Raw genomic sequence first — 8245 nt, forward strand, 5'->3', positions numbered from 1 at the left:
ATTTAAATACATAAGCAAAAGGCTAATGTGCAAATACCTTGTTTTGCTTTTGAATTGTTATAGAGTTTTGTTCTAAAGAAAACATGTTTTAAGCCTTGTCATAGTGGTAGTCTGACACTGAGATGATAGCAAACTGAAATCGCAAACTCGGTTTATCGAGTAGCCAAATTCCTGTGAAGCATAACGCGAAGTGGACCATTTTTCTGTAAGGAATGGTGACAAAGCACTTGACCCTTATTTTCTTGAGTATTGTTGGAGAAGTACAAAGCACCAAGATAAGGACATACAGAACAATATTTTGTGTTCCTACCCCTCTACCTCATGATCCACTTGCCATAGTGCAAAACAACTTCGAAATACAAACAATAAAGTGATGTTAGAGCTCTTATTCTATTTGGTGCCACAATCCAAGGACTTCGGCTTCTACTTGACAGAAGTGGTACCAATAGAGGAACTATTGATGACAAATGTTATCTTTAAGACCCTAACACAAAGTTTGTCTTTCATTTTTCAAGAAGGAGCCTTAAGTTATAGAAAACCATCATGTCAGCCTCCTGAGTTCGATTTGATTCATTATAAATAGATACATATAGCTATACATCTGCTTTGCAAGAAAGTGCACATTTGGGGATACTACCTCATATGGTTGTAGTGAAGCATTTCAAAGCAGAAACTATAGCATGCTTGATTAAATTATTCTGGTATTCAATTGGTTTTTGTCAATTTTTTTGATTTTGTTTCCTTTTTCTTTTTTCATCTGTTCTCCTTTTTTAACTTCTTTTTTTCAAATGCCTGGACTTTTTCTTCAAATTCGAAAACTTTTTTTTGCAAATTCGTGAGCCTTTTCTGATTTCATATTTTTTCCAAATTATTATTTTTAAATGATTTTTTTTCAAATTAATGAACCTTTTTCCATTTTGCAAACTTTCTTCAATTTTTGAACTTTTCAAAGTCTTGAATTTTTTTAACTTTCATGATTTTTTTAACATTTTCCAAAAATATTTATAAGTTTTCAAAAATAAACTTTTTTGAAATATTTAAATCCGTACACATTTTTGAATTCATGATTCTTTTGAATACATGGACATTTTTTTATTTTATGTGAACTTTTCTTGAATTCACGATCTTTTTAAATCTCTGATCTTTTTCAAATTTGTGAACTTTCATCAAATGGTGAATGGTCGAGTTAATGGTTAATGGGTCAAGTCAATGGTCACACAGTGGTCAATAGGGTCAAGTCAAACCAAGTCCCACAAAAAAAGATCGATCCGAGTGAAAAACGACAAAACTGGCCCTTGGCCAAAGTTCAGCACAAAATGACCCCATTTTCAAAATATTTTATAAATTGGCCCTTCCTACATGACGCCCGCACCCTGGGCGCCAGACCAGTTTGCACAACACCCTAGTCAAGGGCATCATACTGGTCGCCAATGACTTGCCACGTTGGCAGGGCATGGCAGCATGGCGCCCCAGGCCAGGGCACCATGCTCACCAGCATGACGCCCCTGCTCAGGGCACCTCAGCAGCATGACGCCCCTGCCCAGGGTGCCATGCCCCTTGAATCAACAAAATAGAGTGGCCCCTTTGTTTACCACCACAAACCCTCTCTTTTCCCCCTTCGCCACCCCGCCGCCCCACTCATGCCCCTACCTAATGCCCACAAAATTTTGTCGATCAGAGCTCCAAATCAGTGATTTATCCTCCCCTTTGACCCTCAAGGTATTCTCCCTCATTCATCCTCTTTTTGTTGGTTGAAATCTCCGCATTGTGGCGATTTGGGGAAACCCTAGGTCATCCAATTTTGCAATTTTTGTTGATGCAATTTGGTGTTTATGATTGTAGATGGCGAGGATCGTGAATGTGCATCATGTGGACTTTGTCTCCTTTGAGAAGGGAGACGCGGAGTATGGTGACCCGAAGAAGAAGCCGGTAGTGATGGTGTTTCCCACAAGTCCTAGCCTTGCGGAGGTTGTGGTTGATCTTCGAAGAAGGTTGAATTGATGGAAGAAAACGATGGAGTGGACTTAGTCGGAAGGTATAATGTTGGGTATGGGCAAAATATTCGTTGGAAGGTAATGCCTCTTGACTCCGAGTTTCATTTGGAAGCATATAAGGAGAGCGTGTTGGCCTCACAAGATAAATCATTTGAGTTATTTGCCATGAAGGTTGTTTGTGCTCGGTTGCACATTGATTTGAATCGATGTGCATCTTCATGTGATGTTAGAAGCCCGGTTCAAGATTCAGCACATGTTAATCTGGATGTGTATGACACAACAATGAGCCAACCTCCAATGACCCAACCTTTGAGCCCCGTCGAGAATGACCAAGTTGGTAATGAGGACTTGCACATGGATGGTGATGAGTTTGAGGGTGATGAATCGGAGACTTATCTTCGTGACCATTATGTTGGTGATGTGGAGGCAAATTGCATGGAAGAGGACATGGACCATGACATTCCATACAATAGATCCTATGCAGGGGACCCGGAGGACGAAGGCTCGGATGAAGCAATAGATGAGGATGGTTTGACGGTTAAAGAAGCCAATGCTTTAAAGAAGGTAATACGCCGGGATCACAAGACATCATTGTACCGTGATGTCTAACCGATAAGGTGATTGTTGATGGTGGCACAAGTAACATTCTTGCACCAAGGTTAACTTCAAAGCGAGATACCGTGGCAAGTGTCTATGGTGTCAGCGAAGGAACAATCTTTGAAAGCTTGGCAGAACTTCAAATATGGGTCAAGGACTACGTGGTTAAGTTTCATCGACCATTCATTGTGAAGAAGTCAAACTCCAAATTGTGTTATGTGGTCAAATGTGAGGACCACAAGAAGCATTGCCTTTAGGTTATCCGTGCAAGATGTGTCAAAGGCGGGCCTCAATGGAAGATTACAAGTTCTGTGTTTCACCATCGATGTAGTGGCAAGGATATTAATGATGCTAATGTAAAGGATGATCACTGTCAATTGACCTCCAAATTCATTGCATATCGATTTTCACCCTCCATAAAGATACTCCCAACATATCCCATTAGGGTGTTGATGGAGATGGTGAAGGAGCTTTTTGGGTACACGTGAAGTACAAGAAGGCATGGAAGGCCAAGCAAGCCGCCATTGAGATATTGTATGGTGGTTGGGAAGAATCATACAACCGCCTCGCGATGGTGTTGAAAGTGATGGCGGCAGAAAATCTAGGCATGTACTATATGGTGGAGCCAGATGGCGTGAGAACAAGGATATACAACGATGCACCTGTTCGAATGTTTGGACGTGCATTCTGGACTTTTGAGCCATGCATTAGGGCCTTCAAGCATTATAGTCCGGTTATGTCTGTGGATGGTACATTTCTGACCGGCCAGTTCAAGGGCACATTGTTGATCATCGTTGCTAATTATGGTGGTGACAAATTGGTTCCAGTGGCTTTCTCTTTGGTGTCGGCGGAGAACAATGACAACTGGGAGTGGTTTCTTTGTCTAGTGAGGACCAAGGTAATTGGACCTCAAGAGAGGTTTGCATCATCTCAGACCGCCACCCAGGGATACTCAATGCAGTGGAGATTGACATTCCAGGACATCCTCGTGTGCACCATAGGTGGTGCATGAGGCATTTTGTGTCTGACTTTCAGCGGGCATGTGGAGACAAGGAATTGTCTGACCTTCTCCATGATTGTTGTCTCGCATTCACCACTAGTCCTTTCCAGAAATTGTGGGACAATTTGTATGCCAAAGCAAACAATGGTGGCAAAGGTTTCCTAAATAGGAACCTTGCCGATAAAGGAAAGTGGGCACGGGCTTTCGACAATGACGGAGTGAGGTATGGTGACATGACAAACAACATGGCTGAATGTTTCAACATTGTGCTAAAGGGTATCCGTGCATTGCCGGTGACAGCAATCGAAGAGTATACATTCCAGAAGTTGAATGCCTATTTTCAGAAGTATAGCGAGGAAACAGCCAAGTTGATATCCGGGAAAAACAAGGCCAAAAAGATGTACATGTATCCACCAAAGGTCTACGATTGGATGGAATACCAAGCAAGGAAGGCGGATTCACACAAAATCCAGTCCTTTGATAACACAGAATTGATTTACCAAGTTGATGAGCATGCTGGAATGTTGCATGACAGCGTGCCATATGGAGGTGGCTCCTTCAAGGTTTGTCTTAAGATGGGTGCGTGCTCATGCGAGAGGGTTATGTTGTACCATCTCCCGTGCTCTCACTTTGATGGCTGCATCCCGCACTAGAAATTTGAGTGTCAATGTGACCAACAATGTAAGATTGGAAGAGTATTCGATCGATGTGGTCAAAAATACATGGGCTGCGAGATCTCATCCCTATATAGGCCAATCTAAATGGCCGGAATATCACGTACCCCCACTATACCCTGATCTGGAAATGAAGGTGGTGACACATGGAAGACAGAAGACAAAGCATTTCTTGGGTGATATGGATGATTGGGGTGGTGGATTCCGTAAGGAATGGGGGAGCCAACATTTCATGGAGCCTCGTGATATCAGCCATTGCGGTGAATGTAACAACGAGGGGCACAATAATAGAGGTTGTAGCAAAAGAAGGAGATCAAAAGGAGATGGTGATGGTGGTGATGGTGGTGTCGGCCACGATGATGGTGGAGCTCAAGGATGTGGTCGTGGTGACGGTGGAGTTCGAGGACATGGTCGTGGTGACGGTGGAACTCGAGGACGTGGCCATGGTGATGGTGGAGCTTGAGGACGTGGTCGTGGTGACGGTGGTACTCGAGACTTGGCCATGGTGACGGTGGAGCTCGAGAACATGGCCGTGGTGATGGTGGCAGTCTAGGCTTTACTTATTGGCTTGGGGCGTGATTCTTATGTATGTGTCGAACGTATGTAAGTCGTGAACCTTTTGTGTGTCAAACTTATGTAACTCATGAACCTTTTGTGTGTTGAACTTATGTAAGTTGAACCTTTTGTGTGTTGAACTTATGTATGTGTTGAACTAATGTATGTCACGAAGTTATGATAATATATTACTGTTGAACATGTATGTCGAAGCTAGTGCAAAAAAACCATCAGAACATCAAATTGTTTTGGACTTAGTCATTTTCAACACGCATGGCGCCCTTGTTGGGGAACGTAGCATGCAATTTCAGAAAGTTCCTACGCTCACGCAAGATCTATCTAGGAGATGCATAGCAATGAGAGGGGGAGAGTATGTCCACGTACCCTCATAGACCGAAAGCGGAAGCGTTTGACAATGCGGTTGATGTAGTCGAACTTCTTCTCATTCCAACCGATCAAGCACCGAACGTACGACACCTCCAAGTTCTGCACACGTTCAGCTCGATGACGTCCCTCGAACTCTTGATCCAGCAAAGTGTCGAGGGAGAGTTCCGTGAGCACGACGGCATGGGGACGGTGATGGTGAGGTGATCCGCGCAGGGTTCGCCTAAGCACTACGTGAATATGACCGGAGGGGTAAACTGTGGAGGGGGGCGCCACACACGGCTAGCAATGTTTGTTGTCTGTTCTAGCGGTGCCCCCCTCTTATATATAGGATGGAGGGGAGGAGAGGTAGCCAAGGGGGCGCCCCAAGTAGGAGCGCCTCCTAATTCGGCCTCTCCCTTTTCCTATTCCTATTCGAAGGGTGGAAGGAAAGAGGGGAGAGGGGAAAGGAAGGGGGAATCCTATTCCCTCTATTTCCTTTCCTCCTCCCCTTTTCCTTTCTCCACATAGGCCGGCTCATATGGGGGCGCACCAGCCCACTAGGGGCTGGTCTGTCCCGCCTGAGGGAGTCCTGGATTATGGGGTCCTTAGGCGTCCGGGCTGTGGGATATGGGCTGGACTGGTGGGCCGTGAAGATACAAGATAGAAGGCCTTCCCCCGTGTCCGGATGGGACTCTTCTTTGCGTGGGTGACAAGCTTGGCGTGGGAATATGAAGATTCCTTGCTCTGTAAACCGACTCTGTACCACCCTAGCCCCCTCCGATGTCTATATAAACTGGAGGGTTTAGTCCGTAGAGGCAATCATAATCATACAGGCTAGACATCTAGGGTTTAGCCATTACGATCTCGAGGTAGATCAACTCTTGTAACCCATATACTCATCAAAGTCAATCAAGCAGGAAGTAGGGTATTACCTCCATTAAGAGGGCCCGAACCTGGGTAAACATCGTGTCCCCTGCCTCCTGTTACGTTTTTCATTGAGAGTTCCTCCGTATTGTCGATAGAAGTATTGATGGCTCGCCTTGTCATCAACGACAAAATCACCTCTGGAAGGGCCCTAGTTCCTGGACAGACCCTCCAAATCGGCAATTTCACCATAGGCGCCCGCCCGGCCATTAAGCCCAAGGCGGTCCCCCGGATTGCCATAAATCATCTCCGCATCAACCCCGAAAGCGTCGATAATATGGATCCGGCAGATATCTCGTCTTTAAACGAGTTGCTAGATTGCATCGCCGCCCTGGGGGTCGCAACAGATTACGATCTGATTGGGCTTAAACCCGATCAGAGGAATCAGGTCTCCACCCGTCACCCACCTGGTGACTATCATGGAAGAACAAGTTGTGGATACCGCTCCTCCTATGCTGAAAACAAACTATGTTTGGATTTCCGAGCCCTGCGAGCCAGATACTCATCTTTGAGAAGAGATCATTTGTCCTCCGAACATAGAATCAGGTGCTGAGCCTAAAAACCCCCAGGACACTCTGGACCCTGGGCCAATGACCTCAGAAATTTTTCAAAATCCGGATTCCATAGTGCGTCAGGGTTCGGATTTAAACCCACCCGCCCACCACAACCAATACTCTCCAAGCAATTTCGGTCCCCCGGACATATGTGGCTTAATGTACAAACGACAGCAACCTCAAGAAACACTCCACCACTTTTGGGCTAGATTCCTACTTGCTAAAAACAAGATCAAAGATTGCTGCGACGATGATGCGGTGTCAGTCTTTTGCCGCAGCTGTACAGACGCGGGGATCCTCAATGCCCTCAATAGACGCCGCATACTGCACTTCGCAGATTTGGCACACATAGTACATAAGTATTGCGCAATGGAAAGCGCTTGGAAAGCCCAGATAGCTCGGTGGGAACCACCGGCCGGGCAAAAAGGATACACCCTTACGGGGCACCTGATCATCACTTCACGGACAGGAAAACTAAACCCTTACCGGGACACAGGACTGTCCTTGATGAATGGCTCGACAAGCCTTGTCAGATACACGTGATGCAGAATTCCGAACCAACACATAGCCTTCGGGCATGTTGGATACTCCGGCAGGTGGCTAAAAGCGGTGAGGCTATCCTCACCAACACTACCCCGGCGAGGTACTCCCCCGAGGATAACGACCTCAATGTGTTTACGGTCTTCGAGACCTTTTCTTCAAACAATCAGTGTAAAAGGGCGCTCCGCGACCTCGCTGAAGTCAATCACGTAGCCGCAATAAATCCTTGGAACGATATGGCGATAACCTTCAACGCCAATGACGAGCCAAGGGCCCGATCAGTCCGAGCACCAGCCGCTTTGGTTCTAAAACCAATTGTATACGGCTTTCGCGTCACTAAAGTGCTCATGGACAGCGGCAGCGGACTGAATCTCATCTATGAGGACACGCTCGATAAAATGCAAATAGACAAGAGCCGCATCGAGCAGAGCAGTACAACCTTTCGAGGTATCATCCCCAGCCGAGAAGCCTGGTGTTCGGGAAAAATAAAACTTGATGTGGTTTTCGGCACACCTGAGAACTACAGGTCCGAAGAATTAATCTTCTAGGTGGCACCTTTCAACATCGGATATCATGCCCTGTTAGGGCGAGATGCATTCACACGCTTTCAAGCCATACCTCATTACGGGTACATAAAGCTCAAAAATGCCCGAGCCCAACGGTGTCATCACTATCGTCGGTGATCCGGACATAGCACTCTGCGCCGAAAACAAAACCGCATCCCTGGCCCCCGAGGCACTGTCCGAAGCCCTGGCGACCGAGGAGCTCACCGCTCTGCCTTCCGCAGCGGATAGAGACGACGTAATTCTTGATAAAAGGCCTAAATCCACTTCTTTCAAGCTAGCAGACGAGATAGTCAAATTTCAAGTTCACCCGACAGACCCCAAGAAAATAGCTTCCATTGGGGCACAGCTGGATCCGACGGTGGACGCCACATTGCGCGCGTTCTTGCGCAAGAATTGGAACATCTTTTCCTGGCACCTTCGGATATGCCAGGAATCCCACGCGCGTTGGCCGAACATAGTCTCAATATATTGAAGG

Source organism: Triticum aestivum, chromosome 7D (genome assembly GCF_018294505.1).
Source record: "Triticum aestivum cultivar Chinese Spring chromosome 7D, IWGSC CS RefSeq v2.1, whole genome shotgun sequence".
In the NCBI taxonomy this organism is placed as follows: Eukaryota; Viridiplantae; Streptophyta; class Magnoliopsida; order Poales; family Poaceae; genus Triticum; species Triticum aestivum.